Source organism: Antechinus flavipes, chromosome 5 (assembly GCF_016432865.1).
Source record: "Antechinus flavipes isolate AdamAnt ecotype Samford, QLD, Australia chromosome 5, AdamAnt_v2, whole genome shotgun sequence".
Lineage (NCBI taxonomy): Eukaryota > Metazoa > Chordata > Mammalia > Dasyuromorphia > Dasyuridae > Antechinus > Antechinus flavipes.
Genome location: NC_067402.1, coordinates 198,205,548 through 198,227,494, shown reverse-complemented (window position 1 = coordinate 198,227,494; position 21,947 = coordinate 198,205,548). Strand labels below are relative to the sequence as shown.

The 21,947-nt window shown below is 36.1% G+C and overlaps 1 protein-coding gene and 1 long non-coding RNA gene across 2 annotated transcripts in view; both read right to left on the bottom strand.

Moving 5' to 3' along the window:
* The window catches only part of CACNA1C (calcium voltage-gated channel subunit alpha1 C), an 808,853-nt gene that overhangs the window by 658,421 nt on the left and 128,485 nt on the right, over positions 1-21,947 (bottom strand). The gene's annotated exons all lie outside the window — the stretch shown is intronic.
* LOC127564851 (uncharacterized) overlaps positions 866-21,947 on the bottom strand; it is a 49,408-nt gene continuing 28,326 nt past the window's right edge. Inside the window, exon 2 of the long non-coding RNA XR_007954371.1 lies at positions 866-1,517. This is a non-coding gene — a long non-coding RNA (uncharacterized LOC127564851). The remainder of the gene's footprint in view (positions 1,518-21,947) is intronic.

The following is a 21,947-nucleotide window of genomic DNA, read 5'->3' as shown; positions in this document are numbered from 1 at the left end:
TGCCCTGAGGAAAATTTTATACAACCCTAGGTATGTAGGTATGTAAAATAGGTATACAAATCAAACATTTACTGATAATAAATCATAATTTCACAACTCCCACATAAAGCTGGGTGACTTCATATGGGGTCGAGATTCAAAGTTTAAGAAACTTTGCTCCATGGGAAAGAAGCTAAACTATAAATCTAATGAACCTTCCACTCTCTAGAGACCGAGGTGGTATGGAAAGAAGGAGATCATGCTCCCTGCATATTGGGAAAGTAAGTTTGTATATTTGTGATTAAACCTTCTGAAATAAACATTTCTTTCTGAAATATATCAATAGGGTTGGAAATGCTAAGTTTTTAAATAATTGGGTCTGAAGACATCATTCCATGGCTTAGGAAATTTCTGAACCATCTGCCACTCACAAGGCAGACAAGCCAGTTTGGCCAAAGCATCAGGGCAACCTAAGGAAAAGGCAGGAAAGAACAACTGCCAGACCAACTACCACCTTGACCACCATTTCCCCTTGGATCCTATTAGAGAGAGTCAAGAAAACTAAACCTAAGAGTCTTGAGAATAGCAATGCTCCAGCCCTGCAGCCAAAGCAGCCCCTGTGGAGATGCAAACTGGCACCTGCTTCTGCAGGCACTGCAGCAACATTTATAGACCTGCAAAAGAAAGATTTTGCCACCAAAGTCCTTGATATTGTCAAGTGATTCAATACTAGTAACTGAAATGATTTTATCAGTGGAAATGACAATAAAGAAGAAGCATTAATATGTATTTCATTGTTGCACTCTATGGATCATGGGACCTTTCAATCTGAGTTGTATCTGAAACTTTCCATAAGCACTGCCTTCCCCATTAGAAAGTGAGTTTTTCCGAGTATGGTTCACAACATAGCATTTTCACTCTTTTTGTTGTTGTTTGCCTGCATTCTGTTTTCTTTCTCATTGTTTTTCCTGTTTGATCTGATTTTTCTTGTACAGCAAGATCATTGTATAAATATGCATGCGTTTATTAGATTTAGCCTATATTTCTTTTTTTTTTTTTTGGATAACTTTCTTTTTTTTTAATTTTTTTTTAATTTTTTTATTTAATGATTACTTTATATTGACAACATTATCCCTTGCACTCATTTCTTTTCCGATTTTTTTTTCCCCTCCCTCCCTCCACCCTCTCCCCTAGATGGCAAGCAGTCCTTTATATGTTGGATATGTTGCAGTATATCCTAGATACAATATATGTTTGCAGAACCGAACAGTTCTCTTGTTGCACAGGGAGAATTGGATTCAGAAGGTATAAATAACCCGGGAAGAAAAACAAAACTGCAGATAGTTCACATTCGTTTCCCAGTGTTCGTTCTTTGGGCGTAGCTGCTTTTGTCCGTCATTTATCAATTGAAACTTAGTTAGGTCTCTTTGTCAAAGAAATCCACTTCCATCAAAATATGTCCTCATACAATATCGTTGTCGAAGTGTATAATGATCTCCTGGTTCTGCTCATTTCACTTAGCATCAGTTCATGTAAGTCTCGCCAGTCCTCTCTGTATTCATCCTGCTGGTCATTTCTTACAGAACAATAATATTCCATAACATTCATATACCACAATTTACCCAGCCATTCTCCAATTGATGGGCATCCATTCATTTTCCAGTTTCTAGCCACTACAAATAATAGCCTATATTTCTACCAAATTTAGCATATATTGGATTACTTTTCAGCTAGGAAAGGGATAGGGGAAAGGGAGGGAAAACTGAAACACAAGGTTTTGCAAGGGTTAATGTTGAAAAATGATCCATGCATACGTTTTGAAAATAAAAAGCTTTAATGAAAGTGAGTTCCTTGAGAGCAGGAACTGACTGATTTTTCTACATGTACGTCTGGTGCTTAGCACAGCACTTTGTACATAATGCTTAATAAATGTTTCATTCATATATTCATAAGTTTGTGATTGCCCACTAAATACAAAACAACTTCATTCAAGACTGCTCAATCTTACTGTCCCTGTTTCCTTTTCTATCTCTGATCTAGTCAAATAGCAACAATACTCACTAACCTCCTGATTCTACTTCCCCCTGCCTCTGTACCTTTCCCCAAGTCCAGAATGGTTTCCTCCAATAACTCCACCTGTTGAAATAATCTTCCTGAAGATCTGTTTCCTTAAGATACCATTTCAAAATGGAAAAAAACACATATAAGCTTCTATAAATTCAGCATTCAAGTTATATTAATATTATAGAAATAACTTTAACTTGTACTGTATTTGTAGAACACTTGGTTGGTTGTTTGCTTTTATTGCTCTGGGCCCATTTGTCTTCACAAATTCATTACAATTAAAAGATTTTGTGAGACAAAGCAAATGCTCTTTTTGTCTCTGTCTCTTTCTGTCTTTGTCTCTCTCTTTCTCTGTTTCTCTCTATCTGTCTGCCTCTCTCTGTTCCTTTCTGTCTCTCTGTGTCTGACTGTCTCTGTTTCTCTGTCTCTGTCTTTCTATGTCTGTCTGTCTGTCTGTCTGTCTCTCTGCTCCATCAATCATCCTTTCTTTATCCCTTAGTTAGAAGTGATTTCATTCTTTATAACACTAAAGTCTTTGGATTTCTCTGATAAAATTGTCACATTATAACATCTTCCAGATATTTATGTATATGTATTATTGCTCCAGCTCCCTCTCACCCCCATGTCTAGATTGTAGAAATTGTGCCTTGTTTCCTAGCACTGAGCATCATGATAGGCACTTAAGTTTATTAAAGTAATTAAGTTACAATGAATTAAAATGAAACAAATTGAGTGCCATTAGCAATTTCCCTCAGATATTTTTGAAGTGAGACTTTTGATTTTCATGTCAAAAAAAAAAAAAAAAACAGTGGAGTTCACTTACAGATAAACATACAAAAAAGTTTCTGCAGATTTCATAGCAGATAAGGATTTCACCTGAAGAGGCATTAGAAAGGGCAAGAAAATTGAGCTGGGTGTGAAGGACTCTAGGAAAAAGGCCAACACCCTTTCAAAATGGGGGAAAATGTGTACATTTCTATAAATTCACCATTCAAGTTATATGTATATTATAGAAATAACACTGACTTGTATTTGTAAAGTACGTGGCTGGTCATTTGCTCTGGGCTCATTTGTCTTCACAAACTATTACAATTAAAAGAGGATTTTATAAGAGACAAAGTGAATGCTGTGTGTGTGTGTCTGTCTGTCTGTCTGTCTCTGTCTCTGTCTCTCTCTGTCTCTCTATCTCTGTCTCTCTCTTTCTCTCTCTCTCTCTGTCTCTCTTTCGACACACACACACAAACACACACATTTACACACTAATATATACACACACATTATTCAGATGAGGAAGATGAGGCATAGAAATTAAATGACTTGCTTAAGGTCACAATGCAATCTAATTAGATTTAGAAATAGAACCAGAGTGTATTTTCCAAGGGCAGCTAAATGGCAAAATCGAAAGATTGACAGACTTGGAGTCAGGAAGACTTCTCTTTCTAAGTTAAAATCTGGTCTCTGACATATACTAGCTGTGTGACCTTGGGCAATTCCCTTAACCCTGTTTGCCTCAGTTTCCTCATCTGTAAAATGAGCTGGAAAGGGAAATGGCAACTAGTATCTCAGTCAAGAAAATCCCAAATGGAGTCACGAAGAGTCAGACACAACTGAAAGAATGTATAAAGAACAATATGGTCTGACTCTAAATCCAGTCTTCTTTCTACGCAGCTGCTTCAAAAAAAATCTTAAGAGGTATTATATATAAATACTATTGTTCTGTGCCCTCTTTCCCTAACTTATTTGATAGAATCACTAGTAAGGAATAAGGTAGCATGGCTTAGTTGAAAGACTACTAGAGGTCACATAAGGAACAAGACAGAATATTATTTCTCTGACCCTCAAAATCTCTCAAACCTCTTCAAAACAGAAATGATGCTACTAAGATAAAGCAACTACAACTGTCTCCATAGTCTAGAAATCCAGAATCCAAGAGAAAATTTAAAAATATATATATAATGGGAATCATGAACTGGCACTTATTTACTCTGAGTTCACTCAGCACCCCTTTCCCATCTCCCAGACTACCAACAGAACAGAAACAAAGACATATATACAAAAAACTCACCTCCACACCCCATCCTACCTCCTACTTTCCAGTGCCAAGAAGATCCCAGCTCCAGGCTATAGACATTTACTTTGGCCATGCAAAGCTCTGAATTACCAGCACTAAGCTAAAGAAGTAAGGAAAAAAAGGGGCAAGAGAGGACACCAGGACAGAAGATCCTGATGGGGGAGAGAGGCAATAACAGAGTTGTACAGCACTCCAATAATGTTGAGGGAAAGAGCACAGCATCCAGCCAGGGCTGTCAACTTTCCTATCAGCTTGAGGAACCTCTTTCCATGACAAAAGTTCTGGAAATGGGCAAGGGAAACTTCAAGGAGGAAAGAGAAAAACCAGGGCAACAACAGTTACTACAACAGTGCCTTCAATAGATAGATCAAGATTATGGATTGTGCATTGTCTTTGTTGGTTAAGGTGGAGTACTAAAAGTTAACAGTTTGAAAGATATTCAGGGTGTTATAAAAATTTAGAATCAGTTTTATACCCAGTGTGCTTGACCTGGCATTCTTGATTTCCTAAGAATCCCTAGAATCAAGGACTGTATCATAAGATGTGTACTTTATATTAAGACAGTATATAAACTTAATTCCCTAAAGAAGTCAAAGCCAGAGATAGACAGATAGAGATACCCATAAATAATATACCTGTAGGTAGAAATATATATGTGTGTGTGTTTATATTATATAATACATATATATGTATTATATATATATATATATACATATGTATACGAATACATGTATATATACATATATAATATATATACCCATATGTATGCACATAGGCAATATAAGGACTGTGCCTAAGTGAGAAAAATATTCATAGTAACCAAAAATTGGGTACTGAGGGGCTGTCTTTCTATGTAGGAATAGATAAATAAGTTATGGTATGTAAAAGCAATGTGATAATATTGTGCCATAAAAAATGATGAATTGGAAGTTATGGGGAAACTAGGAATTTCTTTGATTGGAAAAAGAATTATATGAATAAGGGAAAGAAATCTGGACTTCTGAACCTTTCTTCAAACAGATAGATGCTTGTATATTAATATGCTTCTATATTACTAAATTTTCTCTGACAGATTTTGTCTAAAATTCAGGCTATAGGTTGTTTTCTTCCACAGGAAGAAATCTCTCATCAATTTTTCCTTCAAAATACAATAAGACATCAGTCTCCAAACCGCACTTTAAAGCCACTGAACTATCTTATTCCACTTTAGCCAATCATTCCACAGAAAGTCTTTAAGAAAAGGACACAATGATTTACTGCTTTGGGAAGGAAAATCTTGTCACCTCTCCCCACCTCAGCATCCCACTGCTCTTTCAAGGTCTTCTTTAACTGTTATCCAAATAATTCCTGTTAACCATTTTCTCTTGATCATTTCTAAATGGAAACAAATCAAGGCTAGCTTTATTTCTCTTTATAAAATCTTTCCTATTCAAAAACTTACTTAAACCAACAACTTTCTTATAAATGAATTGTTTTAACCATTTCTACAACTTTTCAGTCCCTTATATTGTTCTCCTCTGAACTCCTTCCCCACTTCTTTCCTTATTTTTTTATTTTTTACACCTAGTCACAGAATTCTAATGGAAGAATTTCCATAGCATTCAATTTTTAATAGTAAAAAATTGGAAGAATACAAAATACAGGCACACCTCAAAAATATTGTAGCTTTGCCTCTAGACCACCACAATAACATAAGTCACAGGGGTTTTTTAGCTATATAAAATCTATGCTTACACTATATTGTAGTCTATTAAGTGTGCAATAGTATTGTCTAAAAAATATACACATCTTAATTTTAAAATACTTTAAGGATAAAAAATAGTAACCATCATTTGAGCATTCAACTTACTCTAATCTTTTTGCTGATGGAGGGTCTTGCCTTGATGTTGATGGGTGATTGATCAGGACAGTGATTGCTAAAAGTTGGGGTGAGTGTGGCAATTTCTTAAAATAAGACTCCAATGTAGTTTGTAGCATAGATTGATTCTTCCTTTCACTTGAACACTTAGAAGCCATTGTACGGTTACTAATTGGCCTAATTTCAATATTATTTTGTCTCAGGGAATAGGGGGAGCCAAGGAGAGGGAGAGAGAAAGGGAATAGATAGTGGATCAATCAAAACACATAAGACATTTATCAGTCAAGTCCATCATCTTATACAGGTGCAGTTTGTGGCACTTCAAAATAAATATGATAGTAACATCAAAGATCGCCGATCACAAAATCATTATAACAGATATAATACAAATTTTTAAAGTTTGAAGTATTTCAAGAATTACAAAAATGTGACATAGATACACAATGTGAGCATGTACTATCAGAAAAATGGCACCAGCAGACTTGCTTCACCCAGGGTTGCCATAAACCTTCAATTTGTAAAAAAAAATCTGCAAAGCACAATAGAGGAAAGCACAATAGAGAGAGATATGCCCGCATGTAGAGCCCAGATCTCTATAGATAACATTAACTGATATCCATTCCACTGGCAGATTTTTATTTCCCCATATATTCAACATTTTATTTATCAAGAATCCAACACTGAAAAATATTTTTAAAACAACCACCTCTTTTCAATTCATTATCATTTTTTATCTTTCTATTCTCCATTCCCGTCATCTAAGTTGGATGGAATAGTATTTTTATTCATATTACATTATTAATATTCTATCACAAGTCAAAATAATCAACAACAACAAAAATTAAGTCCTATTTTATTTTGTTTACTGATATCCAAATTGTCAATGCTCTGAAAATTTATCACTTGGCTTTGGTGATTCAGTTAGCACATCTTTGTGTATATATATATATATATATATATATATATATATATATATATATATATATATATATATATATATATATATATATATATATATCCCTTCTTTTTTTCAATATTGCCGCTACCCTAGTGCAGGTTCTCATTAAGTTCTGCCTACCCTATTGCAATAGCCTTTTGATCTGCCTCTCCACCTCAAGTCTCTCCCCACTACAGACCATTTTTCATTCAACTACCAAAATTATTTTCCTAAAGTACAGTTCTGACCATATCACTATCCTCCTCCCATTCAATAAACTTCCATTGACCCATTATTATCTCTAGCATAAAATATAAAATTATTTTTTCAAGCCTTTTATAATATGGCTTTTTGCAAGTCACCTTTCATTTTACTACCCTCCATTTACTTAGTGACGTGGTGATTCTTGCTGCCCCTTTCACAAGACACAGCATCTCTGTTCTCCATTCACTTTCACTGAGTACCTTCCATGCCAGAAATTCTCTTCCTCTTCCTCTCTGTCTTTTGATTCTATGACTTGCTTCAGGTTTTAACTGAAATCATACCTTCTGCAAGAAGCTTTTTTCAATCTTTCTTAATGTTAATGCCTTCTAAGTTATCCTATCTATATAGTGTGTGTAAATGGTTATTTGCATGTTATTTTTTGCATTAAATTCTGAGATATTTGAGAGCAGGATTTGTGCCTTTTTTGTTGTCCCCCATACTTAGCACAATACTTGGCCCTTAGTAGATACTTAATAAGTGCTTGATGACTTAACTCAAGAATAGAGGATTGTGGTGAAATGAGAAAAGTTCTGGAGTTAGGGAACTTGGGTCTTAGGTCCCAGATTTACTACTGGCCACTTGTGTGACTGCTAGATAATCACTTAAGCCTTTCTGAGTCTAAGCTTCCCCATTTATAAAATAAGAAGGTTGGGGCTAGATATGTTCTTCACACTTCCTTCCAGTTCTAAATCTATGGTCCTGCTGAAATGGAGTTTGAATTGAAACATATGGAGCGTGCTAGAGGCCTTCCCATGGATCATGTGCAGAGAGAGTTGCACTGAGTTCCCTGGCCATTTGGGTGATAGATAAGCACAGAACTGAAGAATATGTGGAGCATGTTGAAGCAATCTCCATATTGGTTCCCTGATCATCACCAAAGCAGCAAAGTATACAGCAGCAAAGAATCAAGAGCAACCCACTCAATAGACTTCTTTGCCACAAATTTATTTTTCATCTACCAAACATGTAAGAACTCTGCTTAATCAACTTCCTCAAGGTCCATGTCTCTGGCAAATAGGAGGGTTCATCCTCCTATTGATGGTCATTTTCTCCTCAGAAGAAGGTATAGTGGCAAAAAAACCACTCCTGTTGCCAATCAGCTATGACAGTGAAATCCAGAAACTACACAACTCTGGACTTGCCAAAATCCATCTGTCAGGATCAATTTTTGGTCACCGTTACTCAGGGAAAGAAATATGAACAGAAAAGATAGCCAGGAGTCTGAGGACCAATCTCAGGCTTGCCGAGAGACCCCAAATGGTCCCTAACATATGTGAGCAGCCAGAAAAATTTCCAAAGGAGGGAGAAGGATCCTGCCCCTCCTTCCATGGGCAGTCCAAGGGAACCTCACAGACTTCCAACATACACAAATCAAAAGAGAAAGAGTGCCGGAGAAAAACCATTCCTTTTAAGAGCTTACTAAGTAGGCTGCTGCCTTGGTGGCCAATGTTCTTTTAAGTAGAAACTCTCTGTTATGAGACCAAAGGACCATTTAGAGTATTTCTTTGTCATCCCAAAGCAGGAGTTCTTCAGCATGGAGCCACATGCCACTCAAAGTGGCTAGCAGAACCCATCTCAGCTCCACAACACAGTTCCTACTGGTTCATCTCTGCTTGGGTTCCAGTATTCATTTTAATGCTGCTCAATACATTGAATAAACAATCATTCATTCTTACCACAAAGACCTCTTCTACTAATTTGGGATTTTTTTGTTCCCTTTTGGAGATTCAGCTGAGGAAACACTCACACTTACACTCTATGAAAAACTTGATCCACAAGAAATTTCCAAGGCAACTCTGGGGACAACCCAAATATGGTGGAAGAAACTGTGCCTTTGAGAAGGGAAGCATTTCCCAAGATCAGAGTCACATTAACAGTCTTGCACAACAACCCAGTGACAGACCCAGCATTACAGTCTTGACCATGAATTTAACCTCCAGGAATGCTTTCAAGTCCTATTTTAGGCTTATTTATAGCCCAGGGAACTTCCATAATAATAACAGTTTGCATTTATACAGCACTTTAAGGTTTACAAAATACTTTACGTATGCTATATAATTTAATAGCTATATCATTAATATATTATCCCCAGGCAGATAGAAGAAAGCCAGACAAAAATATCCCTTATCCATCCTTCTAATGCAGAATTCACTGTTCAATCTGAATGAAACATTCCTCTCCCTTCCCCTTTCAAGCAACGATGTCCATCTCTAGATCTTGTACAACTGACTTCTTATAGAAGCTTCTTCTGTCCAGATCCTATCTTCTTTCTGACCTTCTTCTTTTGTATTAATTAGAACTGTTACCTGGTTGTTATCATATAGATGTACTGTTCTGGTTTCTTATTTTATTCCCCAGGAAAGAAATCTTAGTCTTAGAACTATGAAACTTTTTTTTTGAGAAGCTATAGTCCCAAGAGACCTACTTGTCTCCTACTTCCTGCTTTCATTTTTCAACCTTATACCAGGCTAAGGTTCATTCTGCAGGAGAGAATCCCAAAAGATTACAAAGAAAAAAAGCAATTAAAACCATCACACAAAAATGACACCTAAGGAAATGTTTGGAGGTTTTCTTGAAACAAACTCCACTTGAATTAGATTAATTTTTTCTTTATAAACTGATATTTAAATCAAGATAAAGTGACTCTGGCTGCTTTCAGTGCAAATACAAACCAAGAGAAGAAGCTGGTAGAGGGACAGAAAAAAAATATTTGCTGGAAAAAGAGACTTCATGTGCCATCCCCACTCCTGGTTGCTAAGCACCCAGGATACAAGGATGGAACTGTGATAGGCTGAAACTACTGATAAAGACAGATGCTCATACACTTAGAGACTCATTAGAAACTAAGAAGGTAGCATTGGAAAAGCAAGTGTGATCTGAAAGAAAAAAAAAACTGGCTGGGAAAAGAAAGAAGTTCTCACCTGATCTATACCATATGTTACCAGGGCCTCTTCCCAATTAAGCAAATCTCCTGCCAAGGTTAAACTGGACATCTTAAATTTAAACCCAGAGTAGCACTGTATTGTTCTGCAAGAAGAAAATTGGATTTGGAACAAGAAAACCTGAGTTTGGGTTGAGGCTTGAGCACTTACTAAATACGTGATCATGGTAAAGTAATTCAATCTGTCTCAGCCTCAGTGTCTACATCTTTAAAATTTAATTAACACTAGTTTCACTATTTTCTTTACAAGGATGTTGTAAGAAAAAAAGCTTTTTAAGTAATAAAATATGAATTCTTGTTATTATTGCACAGTTCTAATGATCTGCCTTGACTGCTAATATAACTTGGAAACATGAGCAGATTATTCTAAAATAATGTAATAAAGCCATGCATTCTTTATTTTGTAGTTAAAGATTTCTAATGCATTTGTGTAACATGGTGTAATATGGCTATCTGTAGTCATCTCTTATTCCCCCTTCTCCATGATGGCAAAAGACTTTATCTTATCTCAACTTTGCATTTCTTCCAGTTCCTGGCAGTGCTTTATGTACAACAAGCATTTAACAAGTTTCTTTTGAAATTTTTTTTTAAAAATATAAATATCTTTTGAATAATTACCTGAATTAATTTTGCCATTAGGCTTATTATATACATAGTAAATTACATCCATATTAATTACATCCATAGTAAAAGAAGGTTGGGAAAATTGGAAGAATTATCTTAAAATGAAAACTTTAAACATAGGATTGGATCTATTTTCTTAGAGGATCTATTTTTCATAGGATCTATTTTCTTGGGATATCTCAGGTTTTACCAATCTACCTGGAGGAAGAAGGACTGAATAGGAAAGATTTCAGATCTGGTATGTTATAGGACTCTGTGGGAAAACAAAGAGAAAATAATATATGCTGCAGTAATTAGGAAGGACAGGGTTGAGAAAAAAGGAGGAAGGTCTAGAAATAATTCTACTTGGAAGCACACCTGCTCAGATGCTTCTCCATAAGCACATGAATCTTTTTTTCTCCGTTGTCAAAGGGCAAGTAATGAAGCAGTAAGTTAGAAGACATATGGGAGCCCAGCTAGTCATGAAAAAGATACTTTTATGAGTCAGAAAACTATCCAACTTTGAGCTTTTCAATCTAATTTCTATTTTTGAAGCAATTTCCTATGATCTTAATGACCTGCAGGAGACAAGAACAGTACCAAAATGATCCTGGAAGAATTCCAAACATCCTGTCCAGTCCTGAAATCTCGACTGATCTCCACTCTCATATATCAAATTGACTATTGGATATCTCTAACTAGATGTCCTATCAAATTCTTTAATGTAACATGTCCAAATCTGCTCTAATTATCTTTTCTCCAAAACCTTCTTCTCTTTCCAACTTCCCAAGGACTGTGGAAGGGTCACCATTCTCCCAGACACCCATGCCCACAATTCGGGTGTCATCCTCAACTCCTTCCTCTCACCCCCTCCCAAATCTAATCAAATCAATTTTACATGCAGAACTCCTCTCATACACTTCCCCTTCTCTGCTCTGACATTGCTACCACCCTGGTGAAGGCCCTCATCACCACTTTTCTGGACCACTTCAATGGACTGCCAACTGAATTCCTGACTCAAGTTTCTTCCCACCTTAATACATCTTCCACTCAGCCATCAAATTAATTTTCCTAAAATGCAGGTCTGATCAAATTACCCCACTCTACCTCATCCAATAAGCAGCAGTAACTCTTTATCACCTCCAGGATCTAATACAAAATCATCCGGCCTATCATCTACTTTTCTAATTTTCTTACACCTTAATTCCCTTCATATATTCTATATAATCCAGGGGCTCTAGCCTCCTTCCTGTTCTTCTTACCAGATTTTCCATCTGCTCATGTATTTTCACTGGTAGTTTCCCCTGTCTGGGAAGTTCTTCCTCCTCATCTCCATTCTAGAACGCCTTTTCACTCAAGAAATTTTTATGCAACCCTAAGCATATAAGTATATAAAATAGGCATACAAATTTACTGATAATAAATCACAATTTCATGACACCCCCCTCCATATGCACCTACTGTTTAAGAAGCTCTGCAACTTAGAAAGTGGAAGCCCTTTTTCTTCACTGAGTATGATTTCTGCCACTTCAAGGCTACTTTTTTGGGTTTTCATCCTGCCCTTAATATTGAGATTGTTTTCCTTCTTTTCAACCTTTTCCCTATCAAGAAAATATTCTTTCCCTTTAGAAAGATGTTCTTGACCTGACCTTAGGATCATGCTGTGATTAAATTTCTAAATTCTTAAAGAACATTAAAAGTTAAAGTCTTTTCTTCTTCCATGAGTTGCTGACAATTATAATACTGTATCATTATTCTTTTTTTTAGCCCCAAACCACCATTTCCTTAGTATAGAAAAATATTATTCAGTAGCAGCACTATAAATTATAATCTCAGCTACCCAAGGGACTGAGAGATTTAGAGACTTGTTCAGGATGACACAGCCAGTACATGTCAAGAGAGGACAACACCTGGGGTTCTCCTGCCTCAGGCCATCTCTCTCTCCATAATGCCATGCTACCTCCTTCATCCTTTAATAGAACTCACAATATTTCTAGAAGCAACCATTACAAGGCCCATTTTATAGAGAGAATAAAGAAAGGTATGCAAGGCCTGGAAATAAAACCCAGATGCTCCAGTTTTCTGCCCAGTCTGATTTGCTCCCAGGCCAGATGCTTTTCGATTCTAACAGCCCTTGTAAGTAATCTCTAATGTCCATTAAAATTAAAGGGAGGTTCTTATAGTTAACTTAGAGCTATTAACATAGAAATGACTCTTACTTAATCTGAGGCTCAAAGTGCATGTAGTAGAGAACAGGGACCTGAATGTGGATTCAGAAAAAAATCTGTTAGAATTCTATCTCACACTCTTACTAGGTATGTGAGTCCCTTAGATCAAGTGATAAAGCAAGAAATTTTCCTCATGTATAAAGTGAGGAAATAACTGTATCTTTCCTGAGGGGTTGCCATGAAGATCAAATATGAGTGTAATATTTTGTAAATCTTAATGTCCAGAATCAATGAATTATTGTTATTAAAAGATGACACACTGAAGTGGGAATTAGAGAGAAGAATAGTAAATACTTGAATTTTCTATTTAACTCCCACCCTAGTAGTACACATCAAACCATCTCTGTCTACAACAGGGGTAAAATTAAATCTGAGGAGGAAACAGGGTTAATATTGTTGAAAGTCAAGAATAAGAGACCTAATGGACAATCTCTGCATTTCTGGTGAGAAAAGACAAAAATACAATGAAAGGTAGCAGATTTCAGAGTAGAGAAAAGGTCCGTATGGATTTGGTTCAAGAAAGTGATCCAGCTCTAGATCCCTTTACTGCCTCGATGACTTTAGGTAAATTACTTCACTTTTCAAGGCCTCATCTATCTTAATCATAAATAGTCTCCAAGGCCCTTTTCTAGTCTTGAACCTAAGCAGCTTACAAGAAGTTCTCTAATACATTGAACTCAAAGATCTAGTCCATAAAAACCCAAATATTGCCTTAACAGTGATAATTATTTGTTCTGCACATGCTTCCTATATTTCCTTTCACTTGTTCTTCCTTGAGACCTGGTTTGAACATCTGGGAAATTTTGTTCACTTTGTTCAATTCAGTATACATGGTTTCAGCTCATGAAACCTACATACTGGATTCAATCCCTGAAGTACCCTCCCCTTCCCTGCCAATCTTCCCACTGATAAAATGAATTTGATAGAGGAGAAATCTGTTTAACCAGCCCAATTCTATACCTGGCTAGAATCCAGAATCAGTGAAGATTCTACTTCAATCATTCCAGATAGATGAATAACTCATCTATTCTTAGACCTTCATGGAAAAGGAACTTAATGTAGCTAACTGACCCCAGGATTTTTCAAATCATATCATGGTAATTTAGCCTCAAGGCCTGAACCTAATCACTCCCTATCATGGGGGCATTCCATAGTCTATATATATCATGAGAATAATAGAAGTTGATTGGCAAAAATCGTCTGGTTCCTCTTGATTTTTTCCAAGCAAAACTATACTTAATCCCATTTCCTTCCAAATGATATATCCACTCAACATACTTACAATCTCAGAAATTTACTATTTACCCAGTCAGCTGTAGTGCTAATTGTATTCTTCATTACATTGAACTAATTGGAATCTCTTTGCTTTCAATTCATTAATTTTAATCATCCTGAATTTGCCAATGCTAGTACATTTTTCATTCAATGAAGAAGCAAAGAAAAGGATAAAAGTAGACACAGAGAAACATGTCTGCTTCTATTACCTACCAAACCATGCAATTACTACTCAACAATGTGCAGTTCGCAAGGAGAGAGACTAGGGAGAGTTCTCCTTAATGCTATCAGACTGTCTTTAAGAATTATTTAAGAATTACAAAGAAAATTTACTTCTTGTTGTTCTGTTGTTTCTTACTTTCTAGTAGATACTGTCTAATCTAGATCTCAATATAATTATATGTTCAATCAGTCATTCAATAAATATATATTAAGCATCGACTACACACCAGGCACTGTGCTAAGTGCTAGGAATATAAGAAGAGACAAAAGACTCTGGGGTTTAATGAACATGGGTAACATAAATGTGCAAAAGATTTGTGGTTCTGTCAGCATAGGGAACTATAGATGTGAAAACCTGTACTAATGCAATAAATAGATTTAGGAAGTTTCTTGAAGCACATATAGTTAAATAAATTCCCCATGGTCACAGAACTAGTAAATTCCAAAAATAAAATTTCAACTCAAATCTTTTTGACTCCAAGCTCAGCCATCTATCCACTAAACTAATCACCTGAAAGAATAACTTACAAGATGAAGATTTAGGATCTAAGAAAAAAACTAAAGAAATGATTTGGGTATCCCTCATAACATACAGTACATCTCTTAAATACTTGCTTTCTCTAAAAACTTGTTTCACAGGTGCCAAATCTAGAGACAGATTTTAATTTGCCATCGATATTAAATGCCATTTCCTAATGTAGCACTTCCACTGTGGGCTATTCTCTCTACCACCCTGTCCTCTCAACCCAATTCACATTCATAGGTTGTATTCTATAAGGATTGATTACCATTGAAAGCACTCTGTGGGACTTAACCTTAAAAACTATATAGCTTAAGAGCCCTCACTACTATGTTCATCTTTAATTGTCATACAACTGACATGATTAGTTCAAAACAAGATATTTACAGAGAAGACTGAAAAATGAATCAAAGATATGTATACATCTATGTATTCCTTTCATAAACTTGTAATGTCTTCTGCCACAAATACATAGAATATCAGTGGAAATATGGGTACAACACATGCATTACACTGTAGAGAGAATTACATATAGAGAATATATGTGACCAACATAACTCATAGCTCTAGCGCTGTAGGGTCATGATATCTATTCTTTTCCTTATACTATCATCATGCTGCTCCACCTGAGTATAACATCTCTGCTGTACAGGTTGCTCTTTTAGACTCCCTAGGCCTGATCTTTTTAGTGGCTCAAATCCCTGGGTCTGTTCTCTGCCAAGTATAGTTTCCTCTTCATTAAGTTGCTCTGTGGTAAGATTTGTTTGCTTAGGAAGTAAGGAGAAAGAAAAAGAGAAATACTCAAGAGGTAAACTCTTCTTCCATAGCTAACTTTCTATTTAGCTACCAGATGACTTTGATCTCTCAACTGATTCCTTAGATTTATAATCACTTTCCCTTCTGGATTGCTGCCTTGTTATGATGACAAAAGAAATTGTGTAGGTCAGTGAAACTATAAGCTATGCCGGATTGGATTATCTAAGATAGGTGATTGGGGAGAGTTCTGCCAAAAGATGATCCACTGAAAATGGCAAACCACTCTAGTATCTTTACCAAGAAAATCCCCTGGACAATATTAAAATGATAAAAATATGAAACCAGAAGGTGAACCTCTCAGGTCAGAGGGAATCCAACATGCTTTTGGGAAGAATGGAAGACAACTACAAGGAGCTCTAGGACTAATGAAGCAGCTGGGTCAAAGATGAACAGAAACTGCTGTGGATGTATCTAGTGACAAAAAGAAAGTCCAATGCTGTAAGGATATTATAGGAACCTTGTATGTAAAATCTATAAACCAAGGTAAAATGAATGTGGTCAAACAGGAAATGGAAAGATAAAAAACCAGCACCTTGACTGTCAGTGAATTTAAATGGACAGGAATGGGTAAGTTTAATTTGGGTTATTATTACATATACAACTGTAAGCAAAATATCTCTTAGAAGAAATATGATAGACCTCATAGTCAATAAAAGAGTAAAAAAAAGTAGTACTGGGGTATAATCTCAAAAACAACAAAATGATATCTGTTTGAATGCAAGACAAACCATTCAACATCATGATAATACAAGTCTGTGTTTCAACTATTCATGCAAAAGAGGCCCAAGTTGGTCATTTGTACAAAAATCCATGACATCTAGAAATAAAATGCTCCCCAAAAAAAGTCCCACTCACCTAAGAAATTGGAATGCTAAAGTAGGAGGTCAAAAGATAACTAGAATAATAAGCAAGTTTGGCCATGAAATACATTTTATGAAGGGTAGAGACTAATAAGAGTTTTGTCAAAATAACTCGTTGATTATAGCAAACAGTTTTTTTTCAGCAACCCAAAAGGTGACTCTACACATGGACATTACCAGATAGTCAATATCAAAATCAGATTGATTATATACTTTGCAATTTAAGGTGGAAATGCTCTGTATAGTCAGTTAAAACAAGACCTAAAGGTGACTGTGGCTCAGATTATTAGGTTTTTATTGCAAAATTCAGACCTAATTTGAAGAAAATAGAAAAAAAATCACCAGAATATATAAGTATGATCTAAATGACATCTTGTATCAATATTAAGTGAATGAATAAATTTAAGGGATTAAAGCTGATTGATAAGAGTGCCTAAAGAATTATGGGAAAAGATGCATGGTATCATACAAGAAACAGAAACAAAAATATATCCCAAAGAAAGAGAAGACTAAGAAAACAAAATGGCTATTTGAGAAGACTTTATGAATAGCTAAAGAAAGAAGCAGAACAAAAGGGAAAGCAGAAAGGAAAAGATATGCCCAGTTGAATACAAAATTCCAGAGAATAGCAAGAAGAGTTAAGAAGTTTTCTTAAATGAGCAATGCAAAGAAATAGAAGAAAACAAGAAAATGGGAAAGGCAAGAGATTTCATTCAGAAAATTAGAGATATGAAGGAAATGTTTCAGGCAAAAAAAATGGGTATGATAAAAGACAAAAATGATAAAGACTTACTAGAAGTAGACAGGATTAAAAAGAGATAGCAAGAATATACAGAAGAACGATACATGAAAGATCTTAACATCACCAATAATCACAATGGTGTTGTTACTGATCTAAAGCCAGATATTCACTGAAGATTTACTGAAGAATAAAATCAAGTAGGCCTTAGGAACCATTGCTTATAATATTGCTAGTGGAAGTAATAGCTGGAACTCCAGCTAAGTTAATTAAAATCCTAAATGATGATGCTATTAAAATGCTGCACTCAATACACCAGCAAATTTTGAAAATTCCACCATGGCCACTGGATTGGGAAAGACTAATTTATGTCCCAATTCTAAAGAAGGGTAATGCAAAGAATGTTCAAATAATCAAGCAATTGTGTTCGTTTCATACACCAATAAAATTATGCTTAAGATTTCTTAAATTCTTTTTCAGCAATATGTGAACCAAGGATTATCAGAAGTACAGGCTGGTTTTCAAAGAGGCAAAGAAACTAGAGACCAAATTGCCAATATTTGTTGGATTATGGGAAAACCACGAGGGTTCCAGAAAAACATCTACTTCTCTTTCACTGACTACACTAAAGTCTTTAACTATGTGAATCACAATAAAATGTGGTAAGTCCTCAAAGAGATGAGAGTATTAGATCATCTTATCTGTCTCCTGAGAAACTTATATGAGGGACAAAAAACAACAGTTAGAGTAAGATATGGTATTGATTGGTTCAAAATTGGAAAAGGACTATAACAAGGCTTTATATTGTCACTTTATTTATTTAATTTATAGGCAGCAAACATCATGTAAAATTCAATACTGGACCAATCAATAACTGGAATTAAGGATTCTAGGAGAAATGTCAACAACCTCAGATATGCAGATGATATCACTCTCATGGCAGAAAGCAAAGAAGAATTAAGAAGTTTTTTCATAAGGGTGAAAGAAGAGAGTTTAAAATCCAGATGAAGTTTAACATCAAAAAAACTAAGATCTTGGCAACTGGTCCCAATCAGTTACTGGCAAATAAATGGAGAAGAAATGGAAGCAATGTCAAATTTTACATACTTGGGCTCAAAGATCACTACAGGCAATCACTGCAGCCATGAAATTAAAATTATTTCTTAAAAAAAAAAAAGAAAATCTACATAGTATATTCAAAAGCGAAGACACCCCTTTTCTGAGGCAGATCTGTAAAATCAAAGCCATGGTTTTCTAGTAGCATGACTAGTAATATGTCTGTGAGAATTGGATTATAAGGAAAATTAAGTGTCACAGAATTGACACTTTTGAATTAGGGTGCTGGAGAAGACTTTTTAGAGTCTCTTGGATATGAAGGAGAGCAAATCAGTCAATACTTAAAGAAATTAATTCAGACTATTCAATAGAAAGTCAAATCCCAAGCTGAAACTTAAATACTTTGGCTATAAAATGAGAATTCAGGACTCATTGGAAAAGACTATGGTGTTGGAAAAAATTGAAGTTAAAAGGAAAAGGGGACAGCAGAGAATGGGGTGAATAGATACTATCATAGAAACAATGAAGAGGATGTTAGATTTTAAGAGGTAGTAGAAGGGGTTGGTATGCATGATCCATGAGGTCATAAAGAGTTACACAAGGCTGAATGATTGAAAAACAACATTTTAGAGGTCATCATAAGTATTGCTGATCCTTTAGCCAGTCAATAGAGAACTACCCTATAAGTCAATTAAATTGATTTAAGAACATCTTCATAATTCTTAAAAGAGTAAAGAAATATAAACACTGCTGCTGTATTTCTTTACAGTTCCTTTATGCCTCCTTTATAGTAGTAATTTAACCAAATCCCACCTCATCTAATGTGACCTCTCTGGAGTTCCAAGAGAGGAGAATAAGTATGGAAGAATATACTCTATGGTTAACATGCTGAACCTGCAGAGCAGGAAATCATAAGGCAGAGGTAAAGGATATATAGTCATAAAGTCTAGGTTCAAAGCTTAGAAATGAGATAAACAAAAGCAGCAGTATAAGACAACAACAATGCTAAGTATTCAATTAGTCCAGGATGAAATGGCAACAATCAGGGAAAAATATAAGGAAGGGAAAAAAAATCCACCCACCACATAAAGCTGGTGACACATCAAACATCAGCGTGGCTCACATTCTCATTAGGAAGAGCTCAATTTGCAGTTGCAAAGCAAGCAGCAACAGCAACATCTAGGAAAATTTCTGCTGCCTTCCTTTCTCTTAAAACCTGGAGTGCAGCAAATAAGAGAAGGAATCAATCCACCTGTGGGGAGCACAAGTTAACCTCAAGCACTAAAAGAGTGTGCTCCTGCTAAGCCCAAACACATAATAATCCATCTCGCTGAAAATTCAAGGCAAGCATTTGAGTCTGAACTCTTTCCTGTCAACAAGGAAAGAGATTTGTGATTCCCAACACGTCATTCACAATCCATACTACAAGACACATACAGCAGATGCTTTTTGCTCCTTGGCCAATTTCAGATGAGAAAGACATTACTGGTCAAGAAAGTTAAACTTCTTGGATGCTTCTCTACAGAAGGCAGAAGCCCATCCAGGCCTGAAACTAGAGCAATAGTTCTAAGCTATTTAGATAAGATAATTTTTTCAAGATAAGAATAATCCCCCAATTCAGATAATACTTTAAAGGTTAGAAAGCATTTTTCTTGGGTGTAGTTAACACCCAGTAATGCCAGGGCAGGTAAATTTACTTGCCTAAAGTGGCACAGGTAGTTAGCAGCAGAGCTGAGATTCAAATCCAAAGATGCTCTTTCTACATCATGATTTTCCATTTTCCCACATTTGCCAGAGTTCTAAAAATCAAAGCTAGATTAAGAGTAGGCTCTCTGCCATGTTATGACAGTGTTTGTTGTTTAAGCTCATAGAGTGAAGCCAAATGCCTGTCATGGCATAGGAGGACAGAAAGAGGACCTGCTTGAGAGAAACTTGTTATGGAGGGAGGCCTGGGAAGGGTTTTATGGAGGAAATGGCACTTGAATTGAGCTTTAAAGGTTGAATAGAAATTCAACAGGCTGGACATTTCAGGCATAAAAACAAACTCAAGGAGGTGAAAAAGTGAAGGGCAGACACAAAGAAAGCATGTAGTCCAGTTTGGCTGCTCCAAAGAGGGCACAAAGAAGGACAATGGAAGATATGATTGGAGCTGTAACATGACATAAGAATGTCAAGCAACAGGAATTGAATTTTATTTGGTGGACAATAGGGATATCCCAAAGATTTTTGAGCAGAGGAGAGATACAGTCAGATCTATCCATTTATAAAACAGATTGGTCTAGAGGAGAAGTAGAGCATGGAGGGAAGGGAAAATGTTTTTCCTTGGCTTTCACAAGAAACACCAAAAAAAGAAAAAAAAAAAAGAACTCTGAGCATTTACTGCAAACAGTAATAGTTTTTTTCCCCATCTATATAATGAAGAAGCAACAAAGACATAGGGTTTGTGAAAGGGGGCAAAAGGGAGAAGGTGACACTAGTAAAAGCAGCATATGTGCATTTTCTAAGCCATATTAAATCCTCAGGCAGCCTAATACTTTTAGAAAACTGGCTGAAGCTAATTCAACAAGTTTCTGTTGGAGTTGGTCAGTACTCTGAAATACAATAGGCCAGCCATGCATGGAGGCACATGCTTGTAATTCCTGCTAAGGGGCTAGGGGAGGGAGGAACTGAAGTTAGTGTATCCTCTGAATTCAGAGCTATGAGTTATAGAGGATAAAGCCTGAATGTCTACACTAAACCCAGCATAATAGTGTGAGTCCAAGTTGCATGGACACCATGGGCCATTTAAACTCTACCAAATAGAATTGGGATCAAGCCATGAATGACGGAACTTCTACCTTGGATGAAATACAGAGATTGATTTCAAGAGAGAAAAGAATAACATCAGGAGAGAAAAGGGAAAAAAATAGTGTCGCAAACATTATTGTACTGATAGAGCTAAAAGTTGAAAGGCACTTCCTTATAGTCTTTCTCCTATTCTATCACAACCAAATATTATCTATTCACCCAAAACACATTGCTATATGGATCACCTGTGCTGCTTGTTGACTTTCTGAGTTTATGAGGGAAGTGAAGCACAGGTTGGCATGGAGGTGGAAATACCAGGGCTGCAGACAGAATCGAGTAGACTAAAGGCTGATTACACCCATATTTCCACTAAACTGTTTAGGGGAGCCAGACAGGGAGAGCAAAGCTGGTGTATCATTGATTATGCTGGTCTATAAATGATTATAAGCATACTTGTGAGAAACAGTAGCAAAGAGAGGCTATGTAAGTGTAACCTCCAAAAACTAAGGCCTAGGTCTTTTTCTTCTTGTGCTTATTTTGTGGCAAATGGAATGACCCATTCATGGGTATAGAGTTCTGGCTTATACTGCTCTAAAGTCAAACGACTGGGTGGTCATAAAGATATGCTCCTGCCCAGAAATGTCCATCTGAACTGGAAGAGTTGAGCTAATTCCCAAGTCCCTCTCCTTGAAGAAGGGAGTGCCAGGTGGCTGGCATAATCAGGCTT